The following is a 24,400-nucleotide window of genomic DNA, read 5'->3' on the forward strand; positions in this document are numbered from 1 at the left end:
CCATCTTTCTGACTCCAAATGCCCAAGGTCTTAATTCTGGAGCACAGGTTGATACACTTGAGCTTGCATCAGAAACATCTGGGGGGCTTATTCTCAACAGACTGCTTGTGTCACCCCTAGAGTTTTGGAATCAATACAGGCCCCAGGGGGTAGGCCTGAGAATCTGCATCTCAGTTCCCAGACGATGCTGATGCTGCTGCTTCAGGAACCCGTGTTAGGAACCACTACTTTATTTATTTATCTATCTATTTATTTATTTATTTATTTTGGCCACGCCCAAGGCATGTAGAAGTTCCCAGGCCAGCGGGCAAACTCATGCCACAGCAGTGATGACACCAGATCCTTAACCCGCTGAGCCACTTGGGGACTCCAGGAACCACCACTTGAGATGATACTGATAACAGCCTGTTAGAGTAGGTGAGTCTATCAGATATTGTCTTTTCCACACTGCCCCCTCCTCACACACCCATTCTACAGCTCAGGAAATGGAGACACGGAGAAAGCAAGTAACTAGCCCAAGCCATACAGGAGGTTAGAGTCAGAGCCAAGAGTGGAGCCCAGGGCTCCTCACCCTAGGAGTTGGTCTGAATGCAGGGCAGTGAGGCTGCTAGGCTTAGCAGGACAACAGCCTAAGGTGAGGACAAGGGCCATCTCTTTAAAAGTGGGACTGGTGGTGGAGGTGGCGGCAGGGTGCCTGGGGAGGGCTGGCCTGGCTCTCCTGGCCCAGCCCCAAACCTGTGACTCCTCGGCATCTGGAAACCATCACGAGGAACAATGGAGGGAGCAGGGGGCCTGGCTGCTCTGGGCTCCAGCCCCCAACTGTTCAGGAAAGCAAAGGAACTGGGGCCTGCAGCCATCTCCTGCCCCCACCCCCACTGTTTGCTTTGGCACCGGCACACACAGCTCCCAAGGGGCCCAGCTGTCAGGAAAAGTCAGCCCCTGAAGCTACAGACGTGGAGGCTGGTGGCCAGGTTGGATGCCCAGAAGCCAGGCCGGAAGTCAGGAGACCCCAGCCAGCTCAGCTCCCTGCTCAGTGGGCAAGACCCCTCCTGGCTTATTGCTGTAGCTTCCTGGGCCTCAGCTTCTCCACAAGCTCAGGTCCCATGCCACCTGGGCTGGCTGCGTACCATGGACTGGCATGCATCTGACCTGTGCGGTGCCTGGGCCCCGTTGCCTCCAGGGGCCCCCTTGTCCTATGCAGACCAATGGGGGCCGAGCAGTCAGCCATGGAGTGGGAAAGGGACGAGGGACAGTCATCAGGTTCATTTACCCAGATTTTCACCAGCTCTTCTCCTCATGCTCTTAGTGTGCAATGGGTATGTAGGATCTCCTCTACAAGGCACTGGAGCAGGGTGCTTAGCAAGACAGAAGTAACTCCGGCCCCCATGAATTTATAGCCGGGTGGGAAAGGGAAAAAAAGCATCTCATTCAAATAATTAAAGCTTCAAGGAGAGCTGTGAAGGAACGAAATGCTATGGCAGAGACTAACAGGGTGACAGGGAAGCCACCCTGCGGGGCTTGGCTCAGCCTCTGAGTTTTCACAACTGAAAACTTTCACATGGATGTCTCTTTCTTTTTTTTTTCTTAATTTTTAGTGTTTATACAATATTTAAGTTATGTTCCATTTACAGTTATTACAAAATATTGGACATGTTCCTTGTTACATGGTGTATCCTTGAGCCTGTGTAACACACAATAACAATAGTTTGTGCCTCCAGCTCCCCCATCCCTGTATCTCCCCCTCCCCCCATTAACCACTAGTTTGTCTCCTGTATCTGGGAGTCTGCTTCTTTTTTTGATATATTCACTAGTTTGTTGTATTTTTTGGATTCCACCTGTGATACCATACAGAGGTTGTCTTTCTCTGTCTGACTTATTTCACTTAGCATAATGCCCTCCAGGTCCATGCGTGTTGCTGCAAATGGCTACATTTCATTCTTTTTTATGGCTGAGTTTTTTATGGCTTTATAGTTTTTATGGCTAAATTTCATCCTTTTTTATTTATCTGTTGACAGACACTCAGGTTGCTGCTACATCTTGGCAATTTTTTTTAAGTTTAATTGAAGTCATATCTTGGCAATTGTAAATAAGGCTGCCATAAACATTGGGATGCATGTGTCTTTTTGAATTAGAATTTTTGTTTTTTGTTTTTTCAGATATACACCCAGGAGTGGAATTGCTGGTTCATGTGTTAGTTGTATTTTCAGTTTTTTTGAGAAATTTCCATACTGTTTACCACAGTGGCTGCACCAATTTACATTCTAAGGTGGGTGTTTCTTTACACATGCCCAACCCAACCCCAGCCCCAACATGCTGCTGCCAACATGCTCTGTGTCCTGGGACAAGCCCCTACCCCGCCTGGATCTCAGTTTTTCCTTCTGTCAATGAGGACATGGCCGGAAAGGTAAATACTTCCTCTTGGGTGTCCAATTATTGATAGCAGAGCACTGTGTTGAGAAAGATTCTGCTGCAGCATCCTAGCTCGATAGGCAAGAATGGTGTGATTTTGGTGATAGCTGCCTTGCCATGGCCGTGGCTAGGGGAGGACAGGCACACGTGACTTGTGTTGGCATTCCAGGCCTAGATGATCCCTAAAGAACTTTCTGGTGCAAATGTTCCACGAGTAGCCAGTACACAGGCTGAAGAAGCAGACAGAGGTCATGTCTAGCATAGGCCTTAGCTTGCTGTAAGGCAGAGAACATTGCTTCTGCCGGGTGTGTAACAGAGGCTAGTCTTGCCTCGCCTGGGCCACATGGCTGTGGTGCCTTGAGACCCTGGTTGCAGAAACACTTTAGAACTGTGACTGCTCTTCTAAGAAGGCTTCCTGATCAGACATCCCCTGGGCCCCTGTGGACACCCTGTCCTTTGTCTCTGCAGGAAGCACTGAGGAGGCCCCACTCAGTTTGTGTGTCTGTTGCCTCCTCCCCTCCCCGCTCCCAGAGATCATACAGGATTCCTCACTGGTCCCCAAGCCCAGTAGGGGTCTGGCACAGAGCAGGGAGCCCCTGGGGAGGAGGAAAAGGACAAAGTGACCATTTTGGACATTACTATCATCCTGAAATAAGCAGCTCAAGGAGAAAGTCAGGAGGGCTTGGGGAGGCAGGGGGAGGGGGCAGGCAGCGGGCTGGTGACTTCCTGGACAAGCATGCCGGCGATGTTCCTGGTCCTCAGTGTGGCTATTGTCCCTGCCCGTCCAGAAAGCAGTCTCAATAGGGCCTCTGTCCCTCCTCCGGCAGCCCGGCCGGCTCAGCGGCGTCCCACCCAGGCAGCTGGGAATCAAGGACCGACACTTCCTGTCCCTGCCGCGCGAGTGTTCCGAGGGGCAGGGGGAGGGGGACCCTCAAGACAAGCATCTGTCTATGTCCCCCCCGGAGGAGGGCTGCCCAGCTGGGGGAGGAGGTGGGAGAAGCGAGAGCAGCACTGGGGACGCGCTCACCCGCGGGCCTCAGCCCCTCTACTCCCAACCAGCTCTCCCCCTGGGCTGGAGCTGTCAGGAGAGCCACTGTGGCCGTCTTGCTCTTCCTCGAACGGCCAAGCACATCCTTGCCTCACCTCAGGGCCTTTGCTCTGACTGGTCACTTGGCCAGAAGTGCCCTCCACCAGCCCTCCCGATCACTTGTTCCCTGCTCCATCTGTCTCGATTCAAGTCGCCACTGCCTCTGAGAGACTGTCTCAGATAAGCCTTGCACCACGTGCATCCGTTTGTATCTATGTCTTTACCATATGTCATCTCATGCTACATGAGCCGTACTCTTCCCTGGTCTTTCCTGTTCACCGTGGACTGGCCCCAGTGCTTGAAGCAGTGCCTGGCACATAGGAGGTGACCCACAAACACACGTGGAATGATCAGATGAAAGTAACACACTTGAACATCAACCTACACACTGAGGGATGTGCTCTGGAAGACAGAGCCCTGTATTTTGGGAGCATGTGACCAGGTGGCAGGGGAGGAGGCCCCGGGAAGCACAGGAAGAGGCAGGGGAAGGTAAAGTGGGGAGGGATCTGTGTGGACTGGGGAGCTTGTGCCAAGAGCTGTAATGACAGGAAGCACGGAGGGCTTAAGGCTCAGAGGGCAGCGGAGGCCAGCCCACACTGGGCCCTGGGATGACACTGCAGGGGGCGATTTTAGTACAGGACTCACAGGAAGCCAGGGAAGGGTTTTTAATCAGCTGCGCAAGGTTAGCCTGGCATTTTAAGAAAGTCTCTGGCTGGGTAGAGAGAATGGGTTGAATTGGGTGGGAGAGACATGAGGACACCAATTAGGGGGCCATGGCCACATGGCTGGTGAGAGGCTGGTGTGGTGGCAGAGAAGAGAAAGGTGGAGGGGTTCCAGAGACAGACAGATGGTATAATCAATGGGACTTGGGGTAGCCCTCGGGGAGGGCAAGCCATGGGTCAAGGCTCAACCATCCTGCCTGGCTGCGGGGTTGGGCCTGGGGTCCCCTTTGCTGGTGGCAGCTCTGGCTCTGACTGGGGGACAGCAGAGCAGGAGAGGGCAGCAGGGGGTGATGGCAGCGCCCTGCAGCTGGCAGTGATAGATGGGACGAGGACTGGCCGGCACTGGGCAGCAGGCAGCTGATGGATGGGACAGCCTCATGATAACAATCTACCCAGCTCCTTTTTCAGGGGCCTGCCCTCAGGAGTCAGGAGTCACCTATAAAACTGTCACCTGAGCTTGCCCAAGCTGCCTCTGGGGACAGGGTCCACCCCAGAGCTGATGTGGAGGTGGGGCCAGATACCTTGGTGTGGTGCTGCAATTACACACACACACACACACACACACACACACACACACACACACACACACCCCTGTGGGTAAGCAAACGGCTCTCATTGCAGGAAGGGCCAAGCTAGAAACAGCCAGGCCTTGTGCACTCAGGCCCAAGGCTCACCCACAGTTCCGAGTTGCCTGCGAGGCCCCGGAACGATTCTTCAGAGCCCAGAAGGAAGGAGGTGTTGCATCTAAAGAGAGAGAAAACCCAGGAGGGAGGGGAAGAGGCTGGAGTGGGAGGAAAGCTGCCCTGAGCCCTCCGTGGTCCTGCTTTACAGTGTGCACAGCAGCTGATTAGCGGGGTATCCAGGGCAGGTGAGGGGACCTCCAGCATTGTACAACCCATGAGGCGCAGGGCAGAGCTCAGATCTCTCGGTTTCAAGTCCAGTGCTGGGGGAAGCCTGAGGCCAACTTGGAGAGATGGGTGGAGAGTGGGTACCTCCAGAAGCTCTCCCAGCACCTTCTCAATCCTGGGACTGGGCCATGCTCCCTGAGAGGGTCTCTGAACCCCAGAGAAGCACTATGTCCCCTGACACTGGTCAGATCCCCATGAGGCCATGTCTTCCTCCCCAGGGATAGCACCATGGAAGAGCTTGGTACAAGGACCCAAGACAAGCCCCCCCAGAAGCCCACTGTCCCCAGTCCCAGGAGCCCACCCACATGTCTTTCTTACAGGTCTTGGACGGTCTCTCCACACCTGCCTGACATCCAGAAGCCCAGAAGGTCAGGATCACAGGATTGGAAGGTATACCATGGGAGACTGCTGTGTGGAAGCCATGGAGCAAAGCCTCCTTATTCTGCCTACAAAGGGGTGCTGAGCCAGGGGCCCCGAACCTGGCCTGGGCGAGCACACGTCTGCAGATGTGCAGGTGTGCACACAGCGCCCAAAGGAATGACACACACAGGTTTTTCTTCAAGGCACACACCTTGGGACGAGCTGCCAGTTCCATTTGAAGTCGACTGACAGAGAAGCAGGTGGTCGAGGGCAGCAGCTGCTCCTTAAACCTGCCTGGGACCCAGAGCTTCCTGTCAACCTGGAGGCTCCCTGCAGCCTGGCAGCAGCAGAGCCCCTGGTGAGCGTGTGCACCCACAAACCAGAGAGGGGTGTACATGTGGCACACACACTTGGAGCTCCATGTATGTGCACTGTGCACGTGGCTCGCAGAGCCCCCTGCTCTGTACCCATCTCTACAAGCTGCAGTGGTCTGGGGGGAAGGTCCAGGGCTGGGCAGCCACAGGCAACCCTGGATTTCTCAAAACCATCAAAACAACTACGTGGAAAACTGGGAGGATCAGGCTGAAGGAAGAAAAAAATGCAGCCATTCATCTCTCCTGGAAACTATCTTTCTATTCTCTGGCCATTGTCTATCCCATGACCCCAACATCCACTCAGCCAGAGAAGCACAGATCCGAGCCACCTCTGCGACCTACATTACAGCTCGCAGCAATGCCGGATCCTTAACCCACTGAGTGAGGCCAGGGATTGAGCCCGCAACCTCATGGTTCCTAGTCGGATTCATTTCCACTGTGCCATGATGGGAACTCCAGCTTCTGCCACTACTGGCAGCAGAAACTTGGGAAAGTCTCTAAATCTGCTGTGCACTGGCTCATGGGGCACCGGTTCTGGGGGGGTGAAAGGAAAACAGTGTGGTCTGGTGGACCGGCCAGGGGAGGTCACGTGGGGCAGGGAGAGCCACTTCCTGGGCCTGGTGAAATCTACCAGGCTGCAAGCTGTGAATGTGGCATCCTGAGTAGTGGGACTGGTCCCTGTCACCTCAGGGTGACCCAAAAGTTGAGTGGGTCCTAGGGAAGGTTGAGGGTTCTGTGAAGAAAGCAAAGCCCGAGAAGAACAAGCTGGAAGACCCGTGTAGTAGCTGGATGCTTAGTGAGGAGGCCTGGGTTCAGGCACCAGCTCTATCAGGCAAGTCCCCTCCTCTTTCTGGGTCTCAGTTTTCCCATCTGGAATCAGGGTGTGTGTGTTTCGAGACGCTTTGGATGCAAGAGACTCTGCTGTCTGAGCCACAGCTGACAATCTAGGAACTGAACACCCCTGCTGTGAGATGGGGCCAAGGCCCTGAGTGAACAAGAGATGCTGCTACACATCTAACCCACAGCTCTTCCTGCTGCATGGTCAGACACACCCCCTCACCCTTGCCCTACCTTCCACTCCTCTGTTGACAGTGATGGGACAAGAGCCAGAGCAGCGAGAGCTCTGTGGGGTCTCCAGTCTCCCCACCCCAACCCTTCCCCCCAGAGAGGCCATCCAGGCCACGCAGGGGAGGGGGCACGCGTCCAAGCTTACACAATCACCACCTTGTCTGGGGGAGACAAAGGCCAGGCTCTGGGCCTTGGCGGCCAACTGCCCGGCTGGAATGACAGATCACAGACTTGCTGAATTAAGAATTTTAAAAAATGTTAGTACAATAGCTTCGATGCTGAAGAATGTCTAAAATTCAGAATAATGATGTATTAGAATCACAGACACAGAGATTCTTCATTTCAAAGAAAGGCATGTTGAAACAGAAAAACATGGGAGAATTCAGAATTGTACAATATAGAGATGGAATGATCATAAAACCCCAGATTCTTTAACGAATTCAGAACAACCATGTGTCAGAATCATCCTGTGTGGGAAGGCTCATTTCCCAGAATAATAAAATGTGGTAATCACAGGATCTAAGAAATCTGGGATTGAACATCATACAGGGCTAGAAGCAGGAACTCCTGGAATATTCATTTCCAAGTCTCATGGAAACTTCTAATCTTGCATCCCTAGGACCCCAGAAGGACAAAGACGGTTTTGGTTAACTGAACCCCACCCCTACCCCACGCCAACACACACACACACCTGCCTGAACTCTATTTCAAAACTGGGCCAAGGTCTATCAGAATCACCTGTAGCGTTGAAAACAGGTCCATGGCCAGGCTGACACTGGATCTCCTGAATCAGAATGTCCAGCCCCAAACTAAAAAAAAAAAATCCCCATGTGATTCTACCGCCAAGTTCCCCCTGAGAAGCCCAACCTGGTAAATCTCTCCTCCATATCACAGACAGGGAAACAGAGAATGCAAATAGCTGGCCCCAGGACACACAGCAGTGGTCCCTAGCCTCTAGACCAAGGTCAAGCCCCTCAAGCTGTGCTCTTTGTCCACCCGGACCTTTTTGGCTCCAGAGGCCCTGTCCCCAACTTGCTGTGTCTGCCTCAGAGTCCCCCTGCTCCAGGGGCTTCCCCAGTGGTCTCAGGAACCAAGCAGACTAGGAGAGAGACGGCTAGGCTCACAAAGCCAGCCCCTCCCTCCCCCCCCCCCCCACCTTCATGCTTGAGGTCCTTCAGGTGGTTTCCAGGGGGGAATGGAGGAGCGAATGGGAAGTGCTGTGGAGGTCATCAAGGTCAACCCCCAGCCTCCAGGGAGGCCTAAAATGAAGGAAGGTCCCAGGCATGGGGAGGCAGAGACCAAGGGTCCTCGCTATCATTAGCTTGCTGACTGGCCTTAGATCAGTCAGATGGCCTCTCTAAGTCAAAATGGTCTTAAGGCAGAGGCTGAACAGAGAACCTCTGGGAATCCCTTCTGGCTCTGTGTCTTGACCTCACACCATCCGGCCACACCTTTAAGGGAATGGGAGTCCTCAGCATCCTTTGCTAGATTATTCCCAGTCACTTAGGAAGTTCCTTCTTATGTCTAACCTGAAACATTCCAGCTGCAGTGTTAGCCCTCTGTCCTCCTGCATGAAGATGGAGTCTATCTGGGCACAAAAGCCCTTTACTTGCTCAGAGGAAATCCCCAGCCCTCCTGCACCCAAGCTGAGGGTGCCTCTCTCCCCAGCCCCTGTTGCAGGTCTGGCTGGCCTTGCTGACTGACTCTGGTGGGAGCTGACCTCCCAAACAAACCAGGGGAGTGGTAGTGGCGGGGGGGGGGGGGCACTCCTCAAGGACCACCAGAGCAACAGAGCCTGTCAGATCCTCTGCCTGACAGAAGTTTTAATCAGATGTGCTTACAGCTCTAGAGGAGCCTGGCAGGGCAAGTGTCCTGCTGGGCTAGAATGTTTCCTCCCGTAATATGGGAATTTCCAGCCAAGAACTATTAAGCTATGGAAGGAAGGCCCAAAAGGCAGTCTCCATGAAGGGGGAAGTGGGCGTCAGATAATCCTAAAACCATTGTTTCCCAAATTTTAACATCCCTACAAGTCACCCAAGAGCTTGTGAAAATGCCGAATCTGATTTGGCAGGTCGGGATAGGGCATTCTGCATTTCCGATAAGCTCCTGAGGCTGCTGCTATTACTGGGCCAAGGACCACACTTTGAGAAGCAAGCCTAGATGTTCAGAAATAAAAATCTTTTTTTATAAGAACCCTTTACTTTTGTTCGATTTGGCTTGCAATTCCTTCCCAGCTCTGGTAGCCCATGAGATCCACACAGCAGCCCTGAGGGTTCACCACACAGAAGGGGAAACTGAGATGCAGCAAGGGCGAGGGACTTGTTCAAGGTCACCCACCTGGATACAGTACCTCCTCTAAACTCCTGCTAGAACCACACACACCCTGGCAATGGGTGGCCTGACCCAGGGACTCTCCATCCTGCCTTCCACTCAACTGTGCAGGCCTGGAGATAGAGGCTGGCTCCTGTGCCCTGAGGCCTCCCAGGGGTCTCCAGGGGGCCCTCCGTGAACTGTGCTGGCCACCAATCTGGCTCCTAAGGGCCTCAGTTAGGTTAGGAATCGACCAAGCTATAGAACCAGGCTAACGGGGCTTAAATCTGCGCTCTGCCCTTAGCTCCTATGTGGTAAGGCTGGGAGAATTCCTTGACATCTCTGAGGACTGAGATAACGTGCCAAGACTCAGCACGGTCCCTGGTACCTGGAGGGTGCTCAGCCCACATTTACCAGCTGCCTTCCTTTCCTTCTCTACCTCCCACCTGAGCCTTGTTCATCTCTCTCTTCCTCCCTCACAGGTTCATGACAGCACAGCCTCTGAAGCAAGACTGCCTGGGATTGGATCTGGGTCGGTCACTTACTGTCTCTGTGCCTCATTTTCTTTCTTTCTGCAATGGGGATAATAAGAGCCCACAGAGGGCTGGTGTGAGGACTAAATGAGTCAATACGTGTAAAGTGCTTAGAGCAGAGTCTGGGACACAGCGAATGCTCCCCCTGAGTGTCAGCTCCTGTACTGTTAATACCACCTCCATGTGACAGCCCAGCTCTGCGGCAGGTGCCATGGCAGATGCTGGGGGCACAGTATTGAAGCAGCACCCGCTATGTGCCAGGCGCTGTGCTAGTAATTTTATGGGCTTCCATCCTCCCCCGCCGCCCCAGATCATGGTCAAAAGAGAAGACAAAGATAATAAGCTGTGCGAGGGTCCTTTGGGAACTCAGAGGAGGGAGGGACCTGTGGATGGGAGGGCTCAGAAGGCCTGCGGGAAGAGGAGACCACGGGTCTAAGTTTCACAGTCCCCAGCAAACAGCAGGGGAGTTTGGGGTTCAGAGGGCTTTTATCCCTTGTCATCGTGCTCACCACCCTGGGGACACCCCCCCCCCACCATCTCCTCAACCTGTGGGATGACAGACACTCAGCTCTGGCATAAAGCCTCCCTCCTTGGCCAAAGCCAGGGAAGTGTGGGGGTACAGGCAGGGAGGAAAGCAGGAGGGGAATGCTCTCTTCAGCAGCCTGATTTCTGCCTGGGCCAGATCACAGCAGGTACACGGCGTGCCCCAGTGGATGGGTCTGTTCTTGAGGGTAGAGAGGACCCGTGGGAAATGCTGGATCCTGGGGTCAAACAGACTTGGCCTGGTCCTAATCAGCTGTGGGACCAAGGGCAAGCTGCTTAACTTCTCTGTGCTACTTTGCTACAAAATAAAAAAGAAAGAAGGAAGGCAGGGAAAGACGAAGTGGGAGAAGAAGTTTGACAGACAGACCCAGGCCCAGGAGAACTCAAATGGCTAACAGCCAGGACCATGTCCTGGGGCCCAGGCTGGGGCCACACTCTAGAACCAGGGCTGGGGCAGAGCGGAGCAGAGCCATGCAATGAGGGGGAATCCCCTGTCCTCCAGGGACAAGGTGAGGGGGCAGGACAGGTGAGAAGAGACGCCATTGAAGGCCTTAGAACTAGGTCCTGGGAAGGGGGTGCAGGTGGTGAAAAGTGGGGTTCCAGAGGTGGGCCTGGGATGGCCAGGGAAGGTAGCTCCAGGGAGGTGGGTTCAAGCTGGGCTTTGCAAGGAAGGAGGGAAGAACGCTGTTAGGCGAGGGCACTGCAGGAGCAGATGGTGGGGAGAGGGTGGGGCCTGGCATGAGCAGAGGCGCAGAGGGTGAAGGGCCCAGGGTGCACTATGCACCTGCGTGTGTGGTTAAGCAGCCTGGCTGGGGTGAGGCAGGGAAAAGAAAGAGGAGGCTTCAGGGCCCGTGCCGTCCCAGGCGGCCTCTCATCCACTCATGTTAACCCTGCAAAGCCACTCGTGAGGCTGGCTTACAAATGAGCGCAAGTAAGGCTCAGGCAGGCCCAGCAACCTAGCAAGTACTACTAACAAGAGCTGCCATTGACCGAGCACTTGTCGGATGCCAGGCACTGTATCAGCTGCCTTCCCACCCATTTCCCACAGATCCCCTACAAGTGGGTGAGTCCATGTCACAGATGCCTGGGCGACGGGGTGCAATGCACACAAAGACACAGCTGGGGAAGGGCAGAAGTGAGCTCTGAGCCCAGCTCAGTGAGACTTGGCTGCCCTGCACCCTCCTGTCCCCACTGAGGCTGAGGGGACCAAGGGATGACCCACATAGAACCTTCCAAAGGGCCTGCAGAGCCACCTTGAGTTATTTTAAGAGGAAAACAAGCTGGATAAGAGGCACAGGCCAAGAGCTTGACACACAGGAGGCCAAGGGCAGATGAGGAATTGAGTAAGTGATGAATGAATAAGGTCCTCCTAGTGTTCAGAGGAGGGCAGTCCCTTTGAGCTTGGAGGAAAGGGGGAAATCAGAGAAGTCTTCCTGGAGGAGGTGACACAGGGGAGCTAGTCAGCCCAAGGATGCAATTGCTCTGCTCCAACCCTCCACCCACTAGGTTTTGCAGGTGTTTAAAGGACCAGGGACAGGTTCTGGCTTCCAGACTCTGCTGACATCCTTGTCCCTCAGAGCCCAGAGGCAGAAGATTGAGAACGTAAGGCCAATTGACATGGCGAGATTCCTAGGGGCCCCGAGTCACCATCTGTGGTCCATTTAAAAGAAGAAATGGCATCTGAGGATGTGAAACTGGCCCTCTCAGACTCTTTCCTGCCAGGCTTGGGACAGCAGGAAGGATGTAAAAATGGCTGCTCCGTGAGCCCCCACGCCCTGCCCTTCATCCCCCTGACAGCTGCTCCCACTTGTCTCAGCCAGGGCAAGCACTTGGCGGGTCCAACTCTCTGCCTGGCCAGAGGAGAGCTGGAAGCCCACAGGTGGCACGGAGCACCTTCTAGCCATGGCTCATTGTCCCTCCTTCCACAGCACCCTCCCTGGGCAGAGGGGAGCCTCCAGCACCCAGTTCCTAACTTCCCATCCTTCAAGCCACCCTGCATGACCCAAAGTCATCAGAGCCTTTCCCAGCCCCCTTCCCAAGGCTCCCAAGAAAGCCCAGCCTCATCACTGGTCTCCCTGTAGCCCATCCCAGAGGCAGCCTGTCCTGTGGGATGAGAGTGGCCTGGGAGGACAAAAGCCCCCTCCGAGGACCCTATAGCCCTGAAATGCTTTCTTAAATCTCTGGAACTTCTCCAACTAGTGTGGAACAGCTGAGCTGAGGCATAACAGCAACGATGGTCATTTACGCAGTCACGACAGCAAATACAGTGTACGTGAGGTGCCCACTCTCTGCTGAGCACTTCAGATAAAATAACTCATTTATCTTCACAACATCCCAGGGGCTAGGTCTTTATTGCCTTCTCTTTACAAAGGGGGAAGCCAAGGCTTAGAGGCCTTTAATCAATTTTCCCAAAAGCACACAGCTAGTACAAGGCAGTGATGGGGGGTGGCTTCAAGGCTGCAATGGGAAGCACCACACCACAAGGTGAAGAGGGCCTCAGAAAGGGAGGAGGAAAGACGCCACACAGGGATTGGGGTGGGGGGCACCTCAAAATCAGCACAGACCCCAAGCAGCAGGCACCACACCATCCCCATCAACACCTGTCCCAGCTGACATTCTCTGAGCACTCATGGCATCCCAGGTTGTGTGCCAAACACTGGAATATCACAGCCCAGGCCCCAGGATTCGGAGGAAGCCCCCGCAATGATGCCTGCTATGTGGAATGCAGGCCACCTGCCCTGGGCCAGGCCCTTCCTCACTGGAATCATATAATGATGCTGTTTTTCCTCCATTTCCTTTTTATCTTCCCCCTCCTTCCCTTCCTTTCTTCTACCTTTTCCCTCCCTCCTTCCCTTCCTCGCTCTATTCATCTTTCATAACTTTTGTAGTCCTGGCCCAGCACCATGAGAAAAACCTCAGGTTCCCCACCAGTGCATTGATGGCTCTGACCAGTGCTTGATGGCTCTGAACTAATCAATGCTCCCTGGCCCAAGGTTCTGCAGAGGACATCCTGCATTCCCCCTGAGTCCCTCTCTGCCTGTTCCTACCCCAGGTTCAGCCACTCTGGCCCCAGAGGAAACCCAGGCCTGCAGGGAGGTCAGGGCTGCAATGAGGGGTTGGAAACCCCAGGCAGGGGTCAGACATGGGCTAGAGGCCATGACCCTCCCTTTTTTTTTTTTTTTTTTTGTCTTTTGTCTTTTTAGGACCACACCTGAGGCATATGGAGGTTCCCAGGCTAGGGGTCGAAACGGAGCTTAGCTACCAGCCACAGCCACAGCCATAGCAACGTGGATTCTGAGCCACATCTGTGACCTATACCACAGCTGACAGCAGTGCCAGATCCTTAACCCACTGAGTGAGGCCGGGGATCGAACCCACAACCTCATGGATACTAGTCAGGTTCATTAACCACTGAGCCACGACGGTAACTTCCTTCCCTGCCTTCTTTGGATACCCCATAGGGACCAGAATGCTCTGGCCTGGGGAGAGGTGCAAAAGCTGGGGTCCAAGAACTGCAGAGACCAGGCAGGGAGGGAGGGGACCTGGGCCAGCCTCCACTTTCCCCTGGCCTCCTGCCCCTCCCTCAGCAAGCCTCCGAAACAATTCACATTCCCCCCTCTAAGGTTTCAGCTGTTCTAGGACTCAATTCATTCCCTGCTCTATTTTTCTTCTTCTTTTGCAATCTCCAAGAAACCCGAACTGCCAGATGGGTGGGGGCAATGATTGTTTTCTGTCTCACATCTGGATTTCATTAGCAGCCCTGGGCATGCTGACTCAGGAATGGCAGCTCCCCTGGGCTCAGGCCCTCCCCGGACCCCTCACAGTGCCCGGTCCTTAGCTGGACAGGGGAGGCACACCCCTCAGACCTCCCTCGAAGGAGTAACCAGCCCCAGAATATCTTGGGAGTGGTGAGGCTAGGGCTTCAAGAATTCCTGCTCTCAGCTCAGTGCCTGCCGGGTGGCTGCCAGCTGGGATTGGCTGGGCCTGACCATCATGAAGGGTGACAGAGGGCTTAGGGGAAGGACCCAGGGTCTTGGATATACTGCCCCCATCTACACTTCAGTCTCTATTCCCACAGAGGTGCTGAGTGGGCCACCAAGGAAAGGGAACCTTGCACTGACCTAAAATTGCAGAGCTATTTTGGAGAGGAGGAAGGGCAGCCCAGAGAAGTTAAGTGACTTGTCCAAGGTTGCACAGCTGGTAAATAGTAGAGGAGGAACTTGAACTCTGGTTTTTGAGATATAAATTTGAAGCTGTTTCCTTTGACCTCAACAAGATGTCCCTTCACTAACATCGGGGTCCTTACTGTTGGCATAGGGACCCTCAATCCTTTCTGAACTTTAGAGGAAAAGTAATATCTGAAAGTTTCAGAGCCTATTATCCATCAGAGAGGTCCGCAGTTTATGTCCAACCTAAAGCAGCCCTAGACTCTCTTCAGGACCATATTAGGACTTATGGGCCGCCTCCTCCATAAAAAGTGATTTAACATTCTATTTTATTTTATGACTGTATTGATACAAAGATAAATATTACCCAGGCTGCATTCATTATTACATGCTCATTATTATTACACTCATTTTTTCCTTCTGGTTTTAAAATAAATGAAAATTACAACATTTTTTGTGGGCCCCTAAAAGAATTGTGGGCTCTCGGTGCTGCGCCTGCTGCTTCTCCTGGAGAAGGTGGCCTGGCACTCGGTCAAAGCACTCATGCTCTGCAGGGCACTTCTTGCCCTCTCATATCTTCTTATTTTCTTATTGACTTGTGTTTATTGTTTGACTTCACCATAAGTATAAGTACCAAGAGAGTGGGAACCCTTCCTGGTTTGTTGACTGTGGCATCCTCAAGTTCTACTATGCCAAGCACATAGTAGGTGTTCAATAAATATTTGCTGCATGAATAAATGAAGAAGAGACTACCTTCTCAGGCAGGTGTATTTGTACCCCAGGTAGTGGCACCCCATTGGCCCCGGTGGCTAATTCAGGGATCTGTTACCCTTCTTAATACCTTATCCCTCTCCACTCACCTGCCTGGTCCCCATGTCCCATAGATGCTACTTTCTCATCATGTCTAGAATGTGTCCCCTCACCTCCGACTTTCACTCACCCTTGCCTTATGTCTGGTCTTATCATATATCCACGTTCCTGGACTGGTTTCGTCTGCAGTCTTGCCTCCTCCAGCTTGGCCTACAAACTGCCACCAGCATGATCTTTCAAAATGCCAATCTGAGCATGTCACCTAAAACCCTTGGATGGCTTCTCCTTGCCCTCCAGATAAAGTCCAAGTTTGTGCAGGCTGGCACACAGGTCCTTCACCACCTGCTGCAGCCACACCTCCCGCTCCTCCCCTCAGGCACCCAGAGTGCCAGCCATCGCCAAGGGCTCGTGGTTCCCGGAAACCTAACCCCCACTATTTACACACTTGCTTGGAAGCCTTCCCTGCCCCGGGCCCAGGCTCCTCCTTTCTGCAGCCTCCCATGAAGCCCCGGGCAGAGCTAATTGCTCACTGCCAACCTCATCTCTAGGCCTGAACGGCCAATAGTGCTCTTGTTGTCCACTCTGTCCCACTGAGGACAGAGGTCAGGCTTTATCTAGCACAGGCCTGACACATAGTAGGAGCTCAGGAAGAACTGGGTGATTATACTGAGTGCTGGGCCCGTCTCTGTCCTGGACAGATTGTGTGTCCTGGGCACAGATGTGGCACTGAATCAAGGGCCCCACAATCACACACCATGTGGACAAGTGTGGCTGGCTTAGAGCAATTTGTGCCATATTGTTGTGCAGAAGCCAACGTGAGAGGCACAGGTGACCCTGCAGGCAGCCCCAACAGAGTATCATGACTCCCCTACAGCCACCTAGGGTTTCTCAGTCACCGGATCTGGCAGCCCCAGCCCACCCCTAGTCTCCTTGACTACAAGGGGGGCAGCAAATACCCTGGGGCTGGACCAGTGGTGGAATCTACCAGACACAACAACTTGGTTAGACCAGGCCTAATATGACTTTTGCCAGTATTGTCTTTATCCTTCTTTAATTCCAGCAGCCTATCTTTTTAGAGAACCCTGACTTTCTGAGAATGATGGTGGAGATCAAAGTCTAGATGCTAAAGCTGATAGTAGAATCTAATTCAAAAAGCATGGGCTCTTGAATCAGGAAGGCTTGAGTTCCAATTCCAGCTTTGCTGTTCACTTGCTCTGTGACCTTAGGAAAGTCACCTAACTTCTCTGGGCCTCAGTTTTATCATCTAACAATGGACCTGATAGGGTTTTTGAGACAATTAAATGAGCTAATGCATATTACATGCTAAGCTCAGTGGTAAACTCAATACTTAGAGACTCTCACTATTGCTGTTAATATTATCATTATCCTTGAATTGACAGCTGGCAGGGGTGGATGGACTGTGTGGGGATAGCACCAGGAACTCTGGTTTTTCAAAAGCTAAGTGGTGGATGTTCTTGAGGCCCAGTCTTCTTGGGCCAGTGGTGACACTGGCTGCAGAGGAACCCTGGCCCAGGCACAAGCCTCACCCCACGAAGAGGGGCTGCTTTGCACTGCTATTGGGAATTTGTCTCTAGCACTTCCTGCCTCTGCTTTGGGGGCACCCCATCTTTCTGTAGTGCCAAATTCTCCTGCACTGTGCCTGGTAACTATGAGAAGTTCCGTAAGTCTGAGCTGAACTCTGGACACACTTCTCAACCCTTAAGGTTGGAAAGGAATCAATTAATAGGTTACCATCCTCTGGTTTCTGAATCCCACTACCTGGGCCATTGGCAGTGCATGTTACCTTCTTTAGAGCCTGGGGCTCCTTGGGCAGCTTCAGGACCAGCAGAGTTGGCCTAGAGTTCTGCACATTCCACTCCCCGTTAGACCATTTAAGATTTTAAAAGCATTTAGACCATTTAAAAGTCATTCCACAAAAGGAGAGAAAGGAGTAGAAACATTATTCAAAGAAATAATGGCTGAAAACTTTCCAAATCTGATTAAGAACTTTAATCAATACATCCAAGCAACTCAAATAGATCCCAAGTAGGATAAATACGAAGAGATCCACGAATAGACACACCATAGTAAAACAGCTGAAAGCTAAAACAAGGAGAAAATCTTGAAAGCAGCAAGAGAAAAATGACATATAACATACAATGTTTTCCAACGATACAAACAACTGACTTCTCATTAGGAACGATGGAGGCCAGAGGGTGGTAGGGTAACATAGTCATGTGCTCAAAGTAAACATCTGTCAGCCAAGCATTCTATACCCAGCAAAGCAATCTTTAAAAAAGCAAAAGTGAGACAAAGACATTCCCAGATAAACAAAAACAGAATTCATTGCTGGCACATCCATCTGTCAAGAAATATGGAAGGAATTTCTTCAGGCTGAATGCAAGTGATCCCAGAGAGTAATGTAAACGTACATAAAAAAAATAAGGAACACTGACAAGGTGATAAGGTAACTGTAAAAGACAGTATAAGTGCATGTTTCTTCTCTTAGCTGATTTAAAAAAGCAATTTATAAAATAACATTATATAATTGTATTGTTTGTCCTAAAACATACAGAAATGTAGTCTTTTTGCCAATAACAGCAAAAAGGAAGTGTTGTGGGAGAAAATCTGTCTTGGGCTAAGGAAATCACACCAGGTGGTAACTTGAACTCATAGGAACAAATGATGAGAACTGGAAATGTGAAATACGAAGGCTAATATGACAAAAGCTATGAATGTATAACTGCTCTCATTTCTTCTTCCAGCTGCTCTAAAACAGATAAAATTAAAGAAAGTAATAATTATAACAAGTATTGCTGAGTTTGTAATATACACAGATGTAATATGTATAATAATAATGCTACAAGAACAGGGAAAAGCCCTACAAAGAATACATCTATATAGGAATAACATTTCTAAATCTCATTGGAGTAAATATAAATATGAAGTAGATACTGATGAGTTAAGAGGTATAGATAAGCCCTAGAGCAACCGCTAAGGCAATAGCTAAAAAGAATAGTGAAAAAAATAATTAAATAAATTAAAATGTTACATTAGAAAATCACCACTGGAGTTCCCGTCATGGCTCAGCAAAAACGAACCTGACTAGTATGCATGAGGACACAGGTTCAATCTCTGGGCTCACTCAGTGGGTTAAGGATCCAGCATTGCCATGAGCTGTGGAGTAGGTGGCAAATGTGGCTCAGATCTCTGCGTTGCTGTGGCTGTGGTGTAGGCCAGCGGCTACAGCTCTGATTTAACTCCTGGCCTGGGAACCTCCATACGCTGTGGGTTCAGCCCTAAAAAAGCAAAAAACAAAAAAAGAAAAAAGAAAGAAAGAAAATCACCACGCCAAAGGAAGCAGTGAAGGAGGAATAAAGAAACAAAAAGGACATGAGCAATTTCAAAAACAAAAAGTAAAATGGCAAGCCTAAATCCAACTATATTAATAATAGCATATATGAGAAGAGCATTAACAACAGCATTATCAATAGTGAGAATGGATCAAGCAACCCAAACAAAAAGCAGGGGCTGTCAGATTGAATAAAAACTAAACCAAGATCTAACTGCATGCTATCTAAATAACATACTTAGATTCAAAGATATGAATAGATTGAAAGTGAAAGGATAGAAGATATATCATGTAAACAGCAAGCATAAGAAAGCAGCCTACAGTAATTTCAAACAAAATATGCTAATAGAGACAAATAGGGACATTTTATAATGATGAAACGATTGACCCACCAGGAAAATTCAACAGTTATAAACACAGATGTACCTAATAACAGAGCCCCAAAATACATGCAGCAAAAACTGACAGGACTAAAGAAAAAATCATCAATTCAACAATAGTAGAGATTTCAATACCCTATTTACGATAACGGATAGAAGAACTAGGCAGAATATCACCAAGGATTCAGAAGACATGAACAACACTATAAACCAACTAGACCTGACAGACATCTATAGAACACTCCACCCAACAATAGCAGAATACATTCTTCCCAAGTGCACATGAATCATTCTCCAGGATAGCCCAAACTCCAGGCTACGAAACAGACTACAATACATTTAGAAGGGCTGAAATAATACAAAGTATGTTTTCCAACCACAATGGAATAATTCTAGAAATCACTAAAAAAAGACATTTGAGAAACTCACAAATAATGTGGGTTTTAAAGAACACACTGCCAAATAACCAGTGGGTCTTAAGAAGAAATCACAAAGGAAATCAGAAAACACCTTGTGATAAATGAAAATGAAGATCAACATATCAAAACAAAGCATATGGGATGCAATTCAGGAAAATGTATAGCTGTAAACATCTGCATTAATAAAAAAGAAAGATGTACAATCAGTATCCTAACCTTCTACCTCAAGAAACTAGAAAAAGAAGAGCCGACCAAACATAAAGCAAGATGAAGAAAGGAAATAATAAAGATTAGATGGAAGAATTGAAAGCAAGGATTCAAAGAGATATTTGTACACTCATGTTCATAGCAGCATTACTCATAATAGCCAAAGGAGGAAACAATACACACACACACACACACACACACACACACACACACACGCATGGGAATATTATTCAGTCTTTAAAAAGGAAGGAAATTGCAACACATGCTACAACATGAAGGAAACTTGAAGACATTATGCTAAGTGAAATAAGCCAGTCACAAAAGGACAAATATTGCATGATTCCATTTATATGAGGTACATGGAGTAGGGAAATTCTTAGAGACAGAAAGCAGAATGATGGTTGCCAAGGGCTGGGGGAGGGGAGGAGAGGGAATTATTGCTTAATGGGTACAGAGTTTCAGTTTTGCAAGATAAAAGGAGTCCTGTGGATGGACGATGGTGATGGTTGCAAAACAACTGAATGTACTTAATGCCATTGAACTGGGCACACTTAAAAATGGTTAAGACAGTAAATTTTAGGTTTTGTGTATTTCATCACAATTTTTTAAAAGATTAGAGTAGAAAGTAATGAAATAAGAAGAAAAACAATATAGGAAATCATGTACACAAAAGGCGGTTCTTTGAAATGCCATATGATATCACTTATAACTGGAATCTAATATATAGCACAAATGAACCTTTCCACAGAAAAGAAAATCATGGACTTGGAGAATAGACTTGTGGTTGCCCGGGGGCGGGGGGGGGGGCAGTGGGAGGGATCAGGAGCTTGGGGTTTAAGGATGCAAACTATTGCTCTTGGAAAGGATTACCAATGAGATCCTGCTATGTAGCCCTGAGAACTATGTCTAGATACTTACATCACAACATGACAATGGGAGGAAAAATTATGTATACATGTATGTGTAACTTGGTCCCCATGCTGTACAGTGGAAAAAAATAAATAAATAATAAAATTTTTAAAAAAAGTTGATTCTTTGAAAAGTACAACAAAATCGACAAACCTTTGAGCTAGAATGACCAAGAAAAAACAAGAAAAAACTCGAATTATAAGAATCAGACCCAAAACAGGGGGATTATTCCAACCTTACAGAAATTAAAGGGATTATGAGAGAACATTATGAATAATTGTATGCCAATAAATTAGGTTACTTGATGAAATAGACAAATTCTAAAAATACACAAACTATAGAAACTGACTCAAGAAGAAATAGGAAATCTGAATAGACTCATAACAAAGAGATTCAATAAATAATTATAAAAAAAAATCTACCCAGCAAAAAAAGCCCAAACGCAAAGGGCTTCACAGGTGAATTCTACTAAACATTTTTTTTCAGCCGTGCCCACAGATTGTAGAAGTTCCCAGGCCAGGGATAGAACCCGAGCCACAGCAGTGACCTGAGTCACAGCAGTATAATACCAGATTCTTAAATGCTAGGCCACCAAGGAACTTGCTAAACATTTAAAGAAGAATCAATATTAATTCTTGGAGTTCCCGTTGTGGCACAGTGGTTAAAGAATCCGACTAGGAACCATGAGGTTGCGGGTTCGGTCCCTGCCCTTGCTCAGTGGGTTAACGATCCGGCGTTGCCATGAGCTGTGGTGTAGGTTGCAGACTCGGCTCGGATCCCGCGTTGCTGTGGCTCTGGCGTAGGCCGGCGGCTACAGCTCCGATTCGACCCCTAGCCTGGGAACCTCCATATGCCGCGGGAGCGGCCCAAGAAATAGCAAAAAAAAAAAAAGACCAAAAAAAAAAATTAATTCTTTACAAACTTTTCCAGAAAATAAAACAGGATGGAACAAATCATGGAACTGATAAGTGCTACTACATGGATGAACCTTGAAAACAATACACTAATGTAACAATCAAGTGATAAAAAACCACATATTATAGGTGTCTTTTTATATGAAATGCCCAGAATAGGCAAATCTACAGAGACAGAAAGCAGATTAGAAGGTATTAGGGATGGAGGATCAGAGGGTGATAGCTAATGAGTGTAAGGTTTCTTTTTGAGGTGACAAAAAATATTCTTTGATTGTGGTGATGGTTGCATGGCTCCATCATGCCACCATCACCAACTAAAATCATCAACTTGTGTGTTGTAAATGGTTAAATGATTTGTATGTGAATTAAATCTCATTAAAGCTGTTACCTAAAACAAGCATTCCACTTTTAAATATTATATATGCTAAGCTCTTATGTAATAGTTCCTATGAAACAAAGGTTTCCACCCATTCCTTCATTCAGGAAGACTTGTACGGAGCACCTGCTACACTGCACAGTACCTGGGGCTGGCAGAGGATACGGAGATGAATCTAGTTCAGCGCCTGCCCCTGGGGCTTGTGGTCAGGTGAGGACTGTGGAGCAACCAATTATATTCCAGCCAGCCAACATACCTAGCCGGGCAAGTGCATTCTGCCTTGTGACGCCAAGGAGACAAAAACTAATAGTAGCCAACAGTTACTGAGTGCTTACTGTGTGCCAGGCATTGTGCTGAGCACTTGTCATGCATAACTTCACTGAGTCCTCCCAGCAACCCCCTGTGTCCGTTTTCACTAGGCTCATTTTTCAGCCTATGAACCTTGTGATGGATGGAGGGAGATCCTTGAGCCTGCAGGAATTCCAGAGGGAATCAGGTTGGAGATGGGGCTGGAAGAGGAACTCGACCAGCTCAAGGGAGAAACTGAGGCTCCACAGACCACGGGTCTCAGCCTGGAGCAGCCTGCGTGCTCAAGGAAGCAAAGAACACCGAGGTTCACGGGTGTTCTGCCCTCCCCTCGGAACATCACCTCTCTGAGACTCTGTTTCTTCAACTGTGAAACGGAGCTGTTACTCCTACTTCCGCCACAGAGTTGAAAGCCCTGCACAAGATAAGTGAACACTCTGTGTAACCCATATAAAGGAAGGAGCGGGGTTAGCACCCTGCTAGAAAGCCAGAGGCACTCAGGTCAGGGCCCCTCTGCCCACATTCAGAAGAGCTCTGGCCCCATGTGGCAGAGGGCAGCGTGTGCACAGACACTCACACTCACCGTCACCATCCCACTGCCTCTGTTTCATTCTCCACTGCCTTTGCTTTTTTGTTTGTTCATTTTTTATCTTTTGTCTTTTTAGGGCAGGACCCGTGGCATATGGAGATTCCCAGGCTAGGGGTCGAACTGGAGCTACAGCTGCCGGCCTACGCCACAGCCACAGCAGCATAGGATCCAAGCCGCCTCTGTGACCTACACCACAGTTCACGGCAACGCCAGATCCTTCATCCACTGAGCAAGGCCAGGGATCGAACCCACGTCCTCACGGATACTCGTTGGGGTCATTAACCACTGAGCCACGACAGGAACTCCTCACTGCCTTTGGATACTGGTTACCCTAGTCCCATCAACCTGCCAGCACCACTCAGGTCCACCTCCTCCTGGAAGTTTCCCTGGGGGGTAGGAGTCTCACCCTTTTCCAGGATCTCCTTGTGCCAAGGGGTCCCTTGCTTACTGCGTATATTGAGGGTGGACTGGGTGCAGGGGAGTGCGGATCGGGAGGACAGCCAGCTCTCAGTGGGTCAGCTTCCCATTATGCAGCATCTGGGGTGGGCCTCTCGACCAGGAGTGGGGAGAGGCTGAGATCACTAGCTGAATCACTGGGGATCTTCCTAGAACATAACTCTGGGTTGGCCTGAGATTCTGCATTTCTAACAAGCTCTGGGCGACACTGATGTGGCTGTGGCTGGTTATACTTGAGGGACCTAAAACCTGGCACAGCCATTTCTGAGAAGAGCAGAGACTAACAAGGGCACCTCAGCCTCCCACTGGTCCTGGAGGGACCCAGCCCTGCCCAGCCACGCCCTCACTGCCAACATCTGGAGGGCAAGGCTACACGGATTTTCTGAGTTTCCAGGATTCCATTTCCATTACATGTATAAAAGAAAAGTAGTACCACATTATACAAACAGTGGAAAGTATGAAAAAATAATAGGGAAAAAAAGTCACTGATAATCTCATACCACATTTAGAACAACTGTTAACCTCTCTCGCCAGGATTCCAAAGCCATGTCTGTCAGAGAGTCAGGGGTCATCTGGGGAGTGGGGTCTGCCCCAGGAGCCCCACCCCGTGATGGTGGAGCCCTGTTTAAGCAGCTGCTCACGACCCCTTTGATTTCCTGGCCCCCTTACCACCCCAAGGGAGTGATGCCCAGCCCGTGGTGCCTGAGGCTTTCACCCAGACCCGTCCTGAGGGCACAGGTGAGGGACAGGGCCCTCCCCTCTCCCACAGGCAGCAGGCTGAGGCCCAAGTGCTGCTGCAGAGGAGGCAGAGGTGGAGTCTGGGGGAGGGGGTGCACATCTGGATTCCTGGCCCAGAGCCTGCATTCCTTCCCTGTGAGTGTGAGGTGATGGGCTCTAGGGAGAGCTGTGAGGAGGCTGCCAGCCCCCTTCTGCCCCACCGTAATAGGACCCACCTTGGCAGGAAAACTGGTGGGGACTCCAAGGCCCAGAACCGCATTCTGGGGTCCCCCACCCAGTCTACTCTCAAACCAGTGCAGGCCCAACCTGGGGCTCTGTCCCCTCCACACCAGCCAGCCTTGCCTCAGAAAAACCACAGAGGACAGAAAGGTGGAGACCCGTGGCCAGGGGGCCACGCCCTCATGGAAGAAACCCCGGGGGCTGCTCTGTCTGCTCTACCCATGGAGGCTGGTCCACAGGTCAGT

General features: G+C 50.2%; 1 protein-coding gene across 1 annotated transcript in view; it reads right to left on the reverse strand.

Moving 5' to 3' along the window:
* Positions 1 to 24,400, reverse strand: part of ZCCHC24 (zinc finger CCHC-type containing 24) — a 66,009-nt gene that overhangs the window by 28,878 nt on the left and 12,731 nt on the right. The window lies entirely within an intron of this gene.

Source organism: Phacochoerus africanus, chromosome 15 (assembly GCF_016906955.1).
Source record: "Phacochoerus africanus isolate WHEZ1 chromosome 15, ROS_Pafr_v1, whole genome shotgun sequence".
In the NCBI taxonomy this organism is placed as follows: domain Eukaryota; kingdom Metazoa; phylum Chordata; class Mammalia; order Artiodactyla; family Suidae; genus Phacochoerus; species Phacochoerus africanus.